This window comes from Choloepus didactylus, chromosome 11 (assembly GCF_015220235.1).
Source record: "Choloepus didactylus isolate mChoDid1 chromosome 11, mChoDid1.pri, whole genome shotgun sequence".
Taxonomy (NCBI): Eukaryota; Metazoa; Chordata; class Mammalia; order Pilosa; family Megalonychidae; genus Choloepus; species Choloepus didactylus.
The window spans coordinates 21379909-21392814 of NC_051317.1; the positions used below are offsets into that span (position 1 = coordinate 21379909).

The 12906-nt window shown below is 39.2% G+C and overlaps 1 pseudogene; it reads right to left on the minus strand.

Moving 5' to 3' along the window:
• Window positions 1-11671: 11671 nt before the first annotated feature.
• Window positions 11672-12582, minus strand: LOC119506560 (annotated as a pseudogene).
• Window positions 12583-12906: the final 324 nt, after the last annotated feature.

The following is a 12906-nucleotide window of genomic DNA, read 5'->3' on the forward strand; positions in this document are numbered from 1 at the left end:
TATTGTGCTTGGTGTACATTGACCATCTATCATCTTTTGAATTTATAACAAAATAATGAGCAGTGTCATTGGAGGAGCTTGATATTATTAAAAACTAGTGAGGAACAGGGCTGGCAGGCCTTTCCTTCTGTAATTATAACATGGATTGATGCTAAATACTTTGTTCTAATTTCCCCCATGGTTAAACATGGTGGGAAAAAAGACAAAACATCAAGAAAACAGATGATGACTGCCAACTGCTGGTGTGAAGGTTATGCCTGTCACTGGGAGCACAGAAGAGGATGCCTGGGTACCAAGACCACTGCCCTCACTGCTTCTTTTTCTTAAATTCATTTTTATTGAGCTATATTCACATACCATGCAGTCATACAAAACAATGCATACATTCAATTGTTTACAATACAACTATATAGTTGTGCTTTCATCACCAAAATAAATTTTTGACATTTTCATTATCACACACACAAAAATAATAAGAATAAAAATTAAAGTGAAAAAGAACAACTAAAGTAAAAAAGAACACTGGGTGACTTTTTTTTCTTCCCCCATTTTTCTACTCATCCATCCATAAACTAGACAAAGGGGAGTGTGGTCCCTAAGGCTTTCCCAATCATATTGTCACCACTCACAAGCTACATTTTTATACAACTGTCTTCAAGATTCATGGGTTCTGGGTTGTAGTTAGATAGCTTCAGGTATTTACTGTTAGCTATTTCAATTCATTACAACCTAAAAAGGGGTGTCTAGATTGTGTGTAAGAGTGCCCAGCAGAGTGACCTCTTGGCTCCTTTTGGAATCTCTCTGCCAATGAACCTTTTTTCATTTCTTTCCACCTCCCCCTTTTGGTCAAGAAGATGCTCTCCATCCCATGATGCCAGGTCTAGATTCCTCCCCAGGAGTCATATTCCGTGTTTCCAGGGAAATTCACTCCCCTGGGTGTCAGATCCCACATAGTGGGGAGGGCAGTGATTTCACCTGCCAAGTTGGCTTAGCTAGAGAGAGAGGGCCACATCTGAGCAACAAAGAGGCATTCAGGAGGAGGCCCTTAGGCACAATTGTAGGGAGGTCTAGCCTCTCCTTTGCAGCAACAGTCTTTCCAAGGGCAAGTCCTGTGGTAGAAGGCTCAACACATCAAACCACCATTCCCCCATGTCTGTGAGCATGTCAGCAACCATTGAGATGGGGAAGCCCAAAACCCCTGCATTCTCCACCAGCTCCTCAAGGAGGCTCTGCATAATTTTTTATTTTTTTTTAATTTACTTTTTTTAAATCAGCTACATAGAAAAATAAAAAAAACATACAATAAAAAACATTTCAAACAAGCCATAACAAGGGTGTAAGAAAAAGACAACTGACCTAGAATAGCTACTTTACTTCCAAGATTCTCCTACTCTACCTCAAGAAAACAACCTAATAAAGAAACAATTCTGTGAACTTGTTCCTACCATACCCATCAGAAATTAACAGACCATAGTCATTCCTGGGCATTCCCAGAACATTAAATTTACCCACCATGATAGCTTATCTGTTCTTATTAGGTTATCATTCCCCCCTCCTTAATTGCACTCTATCACTAGTTAGCCTGCATTCTACATTATAAATTTCTTTTACATTTTTCAATGTTCACATTAGTGGTAGCATATAATATTTCTCTTTTTGTGCCTGGTTAATTTTGCTCAGCATTTTGTCTTCAAGGTTCACCCATGTTGTCATATGTTTCACAACATTGTTCCTTCTTACTGCCATGTAGTATTCTATCATGTGTATATACCACATTTTATTTATCCACTCATCTGTTGAAGGACATTTGGGTTGTTTCCATCTCTTGGCAATTGTGAATAATGCTGCTATGAACATTGGTGTGCAGATATCTCTTCGTGTCTCTGCTTTCAGATCTTCTGGGTATATAATGAGAAGTGAAACTGCAGGATCAAAGGGTAACTCTATATCTAGTTTTCTAAGGAACTGGCAGACTGACCTCCAGAGTGGTTGAACCGTTATACAGTCCCACCAACAATGAATAAGAGTTCCAATTTCTCCATGTTCTCTCCAGCATTTTTAGTTTGTTGTTGATTTAAAGGCAACCATTCTAATTGGTGTGAGATGGTGTCTCACGGTGGTCTTAATTTGCATCTCTGTAATAGCTAGTGAAGCTGAATAATTTTTCATGTGTTTCTTTGGCCATTTGTATTTCCTTTTCTGAGAACTGTCTTTTCATATTTTTTGCCCATTTTAAAATTGGGCTGTCTGTACTCTTGTCATTGAGCTGTAGGATTTCTTTACATATGCAAGATATCAGTCTTTTCTCAGGTACGTGGTTTCCAAAATTTTTTTCCCATTGAGTTGGCTGCCTCTTCACCTTTTTGACAAATTCTTTTGAGCTACAGAAACTTCTAAGCTTGAGAAGTTCCCATTTATCTATTTTTTGTTGTTGCTTGTGCTTTGGGTGTAAAGTCTAGGAAGTGGCTGCATAATACAAGGTCTTGAAGATGTTTCCCCATATTATCTTCTAGGAGTTTTATGGTATTGCCTTTTATATTGGGATCTTTGATCCACTTTGAGTTAATTTTTTGTAGGCTGGGAGGTAGGAGTCCTCTTTCATGCTTTTGGATATGGATATTCAACTCTAACAGCCCCATTTGTTGAAAAGACTGTTATGTCCCAGTTCAGTGGCTTTGGGGGCCTTATCAAAGATCAGTCAGCCATAGATCTGGGGGTCTACCTCCAAATTATTAGTTCAATTCCATTGATAAATATGTCTATCTTTGTGCCAGTACCATGCTGTTTTGACAACTGTGGCTTTATAATAAGCTTCAAAGTCAGGGACTGTAAGTCTTTCACTTTGTTTTTCTTTTTTAGAGTGTTTTTAGCAATGCAAGTCATCTTCCCTTTCCAAATGAATTTGATAACTAGCTCTTGCAAGTCTGCAAAGTAGGTTGATGGAATTTTGATTGGGATTGCAATGAATGTGTAGATGAGTTTGGGTAGAATTGACTTCTTAATGACATTTAGCCTTCCTATCCATGAACATGGAATATTTTTCCATCTTTTAATGTCCCCTTGTATTTCTTTTAGTAGAGTTATGTAGTTTTCTTTGTGTAGGTCTTTTAAATCTTTGGTTAAGTTTATTCCTAGTATTTGATTTTTTTACTTGCTATTGAAAATGGTATCATTTTCCTGAGTGTCTCTTCAATTTGTTCATTTCTAGCATATAGAAACATACTGACTTATGTGCATTAATCTTGTATCCTGCTAATTTGCTAAATTTGTTTATTAGCTCCAGTAGCTGTATCATTGATTTCTCATTGGTTCTACAGATACAAGATCATATCATCTGCAAACAATGACAGTTTTACTTCTTCCTTTCCAATTTGGATGCCTTTTATTTCTTTGTCTTGCCAGATTGCCCTGGATAGCACTTCCAGCACAATGCTGAGTAACAGTGGTGACAGTGGGCATCCTTGTCTTGTTCCTGATCTTAGAGGGAAGGCTTTCAGTCTCTCACCATTGAGTACTATGCTGGCTGTGGGTTATTCATATATGCTCTTTATCATACTGAGGAAGTTTCCTTCAATTCCTACCTTTTGAAGTGTTTTTATCAAAAAGGGATGTTGGATTTTGTCAAATGCTTTATCAGCATCTATTGAGATGGTCATTTGATTTTTCTCTTTTGATTTGTTAATGTATTATAATACACTAATTGATTTTCTTATGTTGAGCCATCCTTGCATGTCTGGAGTTCACCCCACTTGATCATGGTGTATTTTTCTAATAAGTCCTTGGATTCAATTTGCAAGTATTTTGTTGAGAATTTTTGCATCTGTATTCACTAGGGAGATAGGCCTGTAATTTTCCTTTTCTGTAGCATCTTTGCCTGGTTTTGGTATTGGATTGATGTTAGCTTCATAAAATGAGTTAGGTAGTGTTCCATTTTCTTTGATGTTCTGAGAGAGTTTAAGGAAGATTGGTGTCAGTTCTTTTTGGAAAGTTTGGTAGAATTCCCCTGTGAAGCCATCTGGCCCTGGGCATTTATTTGTGGGAAAATTTTTCATGAAAGATTGGATCTCTTTGCTTGTGATTTGTTGGTTGAGGTCTTCTATTTCTTCTCTGGTCAGTCTAGGATGCTCATATTTTCCCAGGAAATTGTCCATTTCCTCTACACTATCCAGTTTGTTGGCATACAGTTGTTCATAGTATTCTCATAATTTTTTTTAAAATTTTTTCAGGATCTGCAGTAGTGTCACCTTTCTCATTCATTATTTTGTTTATATGGATCTTCTCTCTTTTTGATTTTGTCAGTCTAGCTAGGGGCTTGTCAATCTTGTTGATATCAAAGAACAAACTTTTGGTGTTACTTATTCTCTCTATTGTTTCTTTGTTCTCTATGTCATTTATTTCTGCTTTAATACTTGTTATTTATTTTCTTCTCCTTGGTTTAAGATTGGTTTGCTGTTCATTTCCTAGCTTCTTCAACTGATATGTTAGTTCTTTGATTTTAGCTCTTTCTTCCTGATTAATGTATGCATTTAGTGCTATAAATTTCCCCTCAGTACCAGTTTTGCTGCATCCCATAGGTTTTGGTATGTTATGTTCTCATTTCCATTCATCTCCATATATTTAGTAATTTCACTTGTTATTTCTTCTTTAACCCACTGATTGTTTAGGAGCATGTTGTTTAACTTCCAGGTATTTGTGAATTTTTTAATTCTCTGAATACTCTTTGTAGACCTTTACCCTTCTCTTCCCCTTCTGGAACATCAATGAGTCTTACATTTGGACCTCTTATACTATCTATCATATCCCTGAGGTCCATTTTGCTTGTTTTGATTTTTTCCCCCATTCTTTCTTTTGTTCTTTTATCTTCTCTTCTGTCGTCCTCTAGGTCACTGAATTGCTGTTCAGCTTCCTCTAGTCTTGTACTATGAGTATCCAGATTCTTTTTAGTTTGGTCAACAGTTTCTTTTATTTCCATAAGATCATCTATTTTTTTATTTACACTTGCAATTTCTTTTTTATGCTCTACTAGGGTCTTCTTATGTCCTTTATATCCTGTGCCATGCTCTTCTTCATGTCCTTTATATCCTGTGCCATGCTCTCATTTTCTGTCTTTAGTTCTTTGATTAATTGTTCCAAGTATTTTGTGTCCTCTGATCTTTTGATTTGGGTGTTTGAGCTTGGGTTATCCATATCATCTCATTTCTTCAAATGCTTTAAAATTTTCTGTTGTTTTTGGCCTCTTTGCATTTGCTTAACTGGATAGAATTCTTTTAGGATATGTAGACTGATTAAAACACTTATCTCTAATTTGTCAGATCTACAGCTTCATGGAGTACACTTTAACTAAGCAACAGGTGGTATCCATGAGCCATCTATTCCCCTCAAGCCAGTTTTCCCCCACTTTGTCTTTGTGATGAGTGGGGGTGTCAGCCTTGTGGGGTCCAATTGGTGCACCAAGCTTGCATGTGTATTTGGTGTTGCCTGCCCTGCATATGGGGCAGGTGTCTGAGCAGTTAGGCAGGGAGTTGTCTGTAATAATATCTCCCAGGTGTTCCTGGGGATTTAAATCTGTTGCAATAGTCTAATCCCTCAGTTCATCCTTGCCACAGTTTGTCTCTGCTGCTGACCCACAAGACTTTGGTATTGATGTATGGTCCCTGCAACTTGTGAATGGGTCCCTCTTCCAAGCCATGCACTCCTAGGTCCTCTAATGAGGGATGACTGTGTTACATCACAGGTGAGCACCATCCCCAAGGGAGGTTCTGGGCTGCAGGGCTGTGTAGGGGCATTCTCAGTCTGCTGAAATGATGGCTGAATGGGGCATGTTAACTTCCCCCTTTTCATACAGCTCCACCTTCCCAACTCTGGGGCAATTAGCTGAGGGTGTGGGAAAGACTATTGTCCTTGCCCAATATTTTGGTGTGTGCGTGTGTTGTTGGAAACACTTCCCATCACACTGAGTTGTTTGAGGCAGCTCTGGGCTCTGGCACTGGTGTTGGGCAGGAGTATTCCCAGCCCACCAGGAAGATGGCTGAAAGGGGATGCTCCCCTTTTCTTGGGAAGTTGTGGTATTTAGCAAATTTTCTCAGCCACTGGACTTCCTACTTTGTGTCTCAGAGCTCTCTTTCCTCTGCTCTTGTCTGGGCCCAAATTGCAAGTCTTTGAGTCTTTCTGTAATGGGCTTCTTAGAGTAATTGTTTTAGAAAAAGAGAAAAAGATAAAAAGAGGAAGGGCCCTCCTTGCAGATCTAATGGGCTATTGAAGTGCTAAGAGACAAGGAGATTAGGATTATTAAGGAACAATCAAGAAAGCAGAGAAACCAACTCTTCAGACAAGCACTCTGAATTTGCATATGAGGCTGACTCTGTTTGAGCCCTACCCTTCTCCCTTCTATGTTCAGCAGAACTCCAAAAAGTCTCTGGTTTTATTTTTGGGTGTTTTTTTTTTTTTTGCTGTTTTTGCTAGCCCCATCTCCTCTCCACCAGTCTGACTGTTTCCAGATTCTCTGGTGTCTGGTCTCAGTCTATCTATGTTTGGAGTTTGGATTAGCAGTCTAAGTTTTCAATAAAAGCCACAACTGCAGTTCTCCCTCCTTGTTACCAGCACTGACAGTCCCTCCTCCCATGGGACTGAGACTGACAAGGAGGGTCATAGGTCTCCTGGTTGTTAGAACTTGCAGATTTCACTGATCTCAGCTGTTTCACACATTTGTGAGTGTTGTATGAAGTGTGCCCAAAGTCCAATTGCCCTCTAGTGTCTGGTCCATGCAGTTCCTGGCTTTCTACCTACTGCTCTGGAGGAGTAACTAAGACATATATCTCACCACTCTGCCATCTTGCCCTGCCCCTTCCATCAGTCTTTCCATTTATCTCTATTGCATCTATGATTGCTGTCTTGGTCTGCCAATGCTGCAAAATGCAAAACACCAGAGATGGACAGGCTTTTATAAAACGGGGGTTTATTTCACTACACAGTTACAGTCTTAAGGCCACAAAGCATCCAAGGTAACACCTCAGCAGTCGGGTACCTTCACCGGAGGATGGCCAATGGTGTCCGGAAAACCTCTGTTAGCTAGGAAGGCAGCTGGCGTCTGCTCCAAAGCTCCGGCCTCAAAACGGCTTTCTCCCAGGACGTTCCTTTCTAGCAAGCTTGCTTCTGTTCAAAACATCACTTCCAGCTGCACTCTCTTTTTTCTCTCTCTGAGTCAGCTCATTTATATAGCTCCACTGATCAAGGCCCACCCCGAATGGGTGGGGCCACGCCACCATGGGAATATCTCATCAAAATTATCACCGACAGCTGGGTGGGGCACACTCCAAGCAAATCCAACCATCAAGAAAATGTCTGCCCCACAAAACTACAAAGACAATGGCATTTGGGGGACACAATACACTCAAACCGGCACATTCCACCCCCTGGACCCCAAAATGACATTATCTTTCCAAATACACAAAATACATTCATTTCATCACAATATAACAAAAACTTAAATCATTTCAGTAACAGAAGTTAAGTACAAAATCCCATCAAAATCAATTTAGGCATGGTCAGTCCTAAGGCATAATTCCCCTCTAGCTGTGGATTTGTGAACTTAGAACAAGTTATATGCTTCCAATATACAAAGGAGAGACATTCATAGGATGAACATTTCCATTGCCATAAGGAGAAACAGTAAGGAAAACAGGGTTAACAGGAGCAAAACAGTTCCTAAAACCCGCAGGACAAACTCCATTAGATTTCAAAGTCTGAGAGTCACTAACAAAACAACGTTGCATCCTTGGGGCTTGAGAGAGTGGGAGCCTAACCCTTCCCAAGGGCCTTTTTGGCAGCTGTTTCTTCTCCAAATGCTTGGGTGAGTGCTCCAACATTTCCACACATTGGGGAGACCACCTTCTCGGCTCCACCCTCCTAAAACCTCGGGGCAGCTCCCGGATTCCCTTCCATCTCCAGGGCACATGCTCAACCCCTTCAGAACAGTGTGGTGGCAGCCAGGCTCTCCTCAATTCCCTGGAAATGTGCTCCACCCTCTTTGGGACCTGAGGTGGCAAAACTCTTCCAGAGCATCGAGGCGGAAAGCCCGCCCTCGACCTCCAGGGCAAACTCACCCTTTCCATGCATGTGGGCTGCTCCGCTCTCCCAGCCCGAGACCTCCTGACTCCAGACCTCAACCTCCATGGCTCTGTCTTTAAAGAAATTTTTCCTTTAATTTTTTCCTTGTGTGTCTCCTCCAGTCCAGACCAGCAATGGCTCTGTCTATAAATATCTCGCAAAAATTCTGTTGTCTTTGCATGAAGCACACAGGGATCAAACCCATTAGACAATAGGACTTTCCACAAATCCTTTCTGGATAATTCCATCTCCAGTCTTGGCTTGTACTGAAATGGTGGCTGGGTTCCATGTTTGGTTACATCCTCATGTTGGGCTGTAGCTTCTGGGATTCCACCCCCTGGAAGCTTGTAACTTTCCAAGCCATCAGCTTCTCACAATTCTTCCAGAATCTTCCCCTTATCCATTTAAAAAGCCATTCCAACATGTTTGGTATTTGCAAACTCAGCAGCAAAAGCACCCCACTCTCGGTACCAAAATCTGTCTTGGTCTGCCAATGCTGCAAAATGCAAAACACCAGAGATGGACAGGCTTTTATAAAACTGGGGTTTATTTCACTACACAGTTACAGTCTTAAGGCCACAAAGCATCCAAGGTAACACCTCAGCAGTCGGGTACCTTCACCGGAGGATGGCCAATGGTGTCCGGAAAACCTCTGTTAGCTAGGAAGGCAGCTGGCGTCTGCTCCAAAGCTCCGGCCTCAAAACGGCTTTCTCCCAGGACGTTCCTTTCTAGCAAGCTTGCTTCTGTTCAAAACATCACTCCCAGCTGCACTCTCTTTTTTCTCTCTCTGAGTCAGCTCATTTATATAGCTCCACTGATCAAGACCCACCCCGAATGGGTGGGGCCACGCCTCCATGGGAACATCTCATCAAAATTATCACTGACAGCTGGGTGGGGCACACTCCAAGCAAATCCAACCATCAAGAAAATGTCTGCCCCACAAAACTACAAAGACAATGGCATTTGGGGGACACAATACACTCAAACCGGCACAATTGCTATCAATCTGGTTTTAAAATAATCAATAAAAGTTTCCAAGTTATTTATACAAGTACCAGTTATCCAAACCTAACAAATTTATCCACCCTTCTGGTATGTCTTGAATTTTAAGGGGCACCTATTTAAGCTGGAATACCCATTTACATTGCTGCTAAAGTATCAGCTACTTCCCATGAGAAGTTACTCAGAACATAACTGTCCAGTAATTTAGACATATTCTCTCAGATGAATGTTTTGTTTAGAGAAGTAAGAGGTAGAGATATATTTATTATTTATATTTTTCAAAGTCACAAATCAGGGTGAGTTCAAGAAAAAATAATATGATCACCAAAGTTTTACCATTTAGATTGTCCCATCTATCCAAGACCAGGGAAAGCATGCCATTCACCAATCTCATTCAGAGTAACATATGATGATTTTAAGATGTCAAACTCTGAACAGGTCTACTGAAACATTTTAGCAAAGAACCAGAGAAATCCCATGCTTTTACTGGTATTTCAAGGACATTTTTCTTACTTAAGAAGAAAGTAGAATTACCATGATTTCATCAACTTTATTATTCTACAGAAAACCTATAGTTTAACATGCATGTCAAACTCCACAACTTTTTTTAATATTTTCATTCCATCTCATCATTCTCATCCAAATCAAGGACTAATTTTGTTAGATTTAATGATAAACATGCTGTTCTGGCCAGACACTGTTTAGGTTTCATAGTGGGATGTGTAATACAGATATAATCCCAATAGTGCAATCTTTTTTGTGTAGTAAAATCATTGAAATTACTGATGAACTGTTAAATAAATATTTGAAATGTTTATTTAATAAATATTTGAAATATTTGTTAAATAAATATTTGAAATATTATCTATTTAATTCAGCATATTCCATGGAGTTTTTTATATAGTAAGAATTTTACTTGATTCTTTCATATAATATATAATCTCTGCTATAGAGAATAAAATGAAGGCTTAAAAAACAAATATCAAACATATACAGCTATTACTTTATTTCTTTCTTCAAGTCTATGTGTATGTTTCCACTCTGTCTATACCTAAGTAACAGATATCTGATGAACAACTATTATGTGTAGCTCTGGAAAGTTTTTGACACTGCTAAGATTTGGTGAATGCACTTGATCTCAAAGCATGGCACCTCAAAGTGTTTATAGCCTCTAGTTTTTGAGGCAGACATACAAATATACGGCTATTGCTTCATAAGGCTTTGAAAATGACTAAAAGATCAGGAGTAGAGCACAGTACATCTTTGAATAATATAAGAACACTTCACTAGTGATGGGTTCACCACATTTAGCTGTAAAGAAAGGACAGAATGTGGTTAAAAGGAAGAGAGATGATAGGGGATGCTAGAGTGTGAAAAGTGTCAGGAAATGCAGAGTAGGTGGATATTGCCTGTTATAGCAAAACACGTATAAATGCGATCAACAGACTGGAAACTATTTTTAAGAAGCAATAGGAATGCACAGGGTTGAGGGATCTTAGGGAGAAAATTATACACTCTTGCTGACTTAAAATTGTCAATTGTATAACCAGTGAATTCCTAGAGGTGACAAGAGGAGAATATCAAGTGAGAATGGTGAGTGATCCAGTCAGAAATGACAGCTGTCTATTCACACTGAATGCAAGTACTGAGCTTCAAGAAAAAAGGCAGTGCCTGATTTCAGCAATCTGAATAGCTGGAAAAAGCAAAAAACAATACATGATATCCAATGAGAAGATGTGTATGTGTGGGGGGCGGGTAGAAGATACTTTCAGTTTTTAACATGATGGCATCAAAATAGTAGTAGTGTGGTCATTTGAATGAGACATCTAATTTCAGAGATGCAGAAAAGTAAGTGCTCTACTTGGAAGGAAAAATGAAAATGACAGTATATTTGGTCACAGGAAAAGGGGAAAAGTGTAAAACAGAGTAAGTGGAAACCAAAGATGAGAAAGAGGAAGACTGAAATGAAAAAGTTAAGGAGACACATGAGGAGCATGAGGAAGGCAATTTAAACAAAGAAAATAAGAGGAATATCCATAACAGGTAGTTTGATAGATATAGAGATAGAAATAAAAGTGGATATAGATAAAAAGTTTACAGGTAATACAGATGATGTAGATGAAAAATATAGATATACATGGATATAGATATAGACATAGATATGGCTATGTATATGCATATGGATATCAGTACAGTGACCATAGATTGAAATGTACTTAAGACAGACCCAGTTTATACAGTTCATACAAATTCAATTATTACTGTTAATGTAACATATTAGTAACATACTTAGGAACATGCTGCTATGTTTTACACTCAAAACTATCTATTTTGGAAGATAATTTTTGTGTTTCCAATGGATAGAAAGAGATATAAATATACACATAGACATAACCCTAGGTATATATATGTGTGTGTACATATGTGTAAATTTCTATATATGCGTTAGTATGTAAACTCAACATGGATGGATATCTAGATATAGCTATTTTACTAAGAATTTTTCCAATGCTTTCTATGAATTCAAACTCAGTGGAGTGCTAAGTAAGTAATTTTGTCAACATTATGTGTGCTTTAAAAATGTTTTATGACATAAAATCTTTCTGACTGCTCTTTTAACCTCAGTGTTTCTCAAGCTGTAGGTGATGGGGTTTAACACTGGGGTGATAACTCCATATAACATTGAGATGAACCTATATCTGGCTGGGAAGTCTTGAGGGGAGGAGGGATAGATGTAGATAAATATTGCTGTGCCATAAAACAAGCAGACCACAAGGAGGCTTTTCACATTCCTTCACTTGATTGAATTTTTAGGATGCTAGATATGATATAGATATAAGAAATAAAGGTGATCAGATAGGAGGGGATCAACAAAGCACCTCCAACCACTAAAATAAACATATCTGCCATATACATGGAAGAACAGAAGAGGGCCACCACTGGCAGGATGTCACAATAATGTTAGTTAATCTGATTGGATTTATAGAAAGACAGGAGAAAAGTAAATACCATATGCAGAAGGGAATTAAGAAACCCTACTGCCAAGCATCCATCCATCAACAAGGCACAGAAATACCTTAGTCATGATCAGGATATAACAAAAGGTCTAACAAATAGCCATGTACCAATCATAAGTCATGACAGTAAGAAGGAAGTCTTCTGTCCCTTTCAGGGCCACCAAAAAATAAAACTGCAAAACACACCTAACAAGAGAAATGCTTTGCTTCTCAGTCAGGAGGTTCTCTAGCAACTTGAGCACATTAGTTGATGGGCAGAATATGTCTAAGAGGGATACATTTGCCAAGAAGCAATACAGAGTTGTGCTGCTTTTTCTTGGTCATGATGGCAAGGAGAATGGCATCACTTCCTACCATGGTTACTTGATAGATGACAGCAAAACCACACAGAGGAAAGCATACCTCTGGGAGATCAGAAGATATGCTCATTCTTGGTGGTGAGATTGTGGCTGTCCATCTTCACTCTCCACATGGGTGTTTCTGGAAAAAATAAACCAACATACAAAGGTTAGTATCAAAATCTTAGGAGCAGACACATCCCAGAGTGATATGGGCAGAGAGTATAAGTGTAATTGTGCCCCCCCAGAGGAACTGGGGAGAAATGCAGAAATGTTGGACTTTCCCACTTGGGCTACTGCTTATTTTCCTGCAAATATTGAGGGCTACCAATTTAGTGGGCCAAGCCCTTGATCTAGGGGTTTTCCTTTGTGAGGCTAGTTGCTGCAAGGGAGAGACCAAGCCCACATATAATTGTGCCTAGGAGTCACCCCCAGAGAGCCTC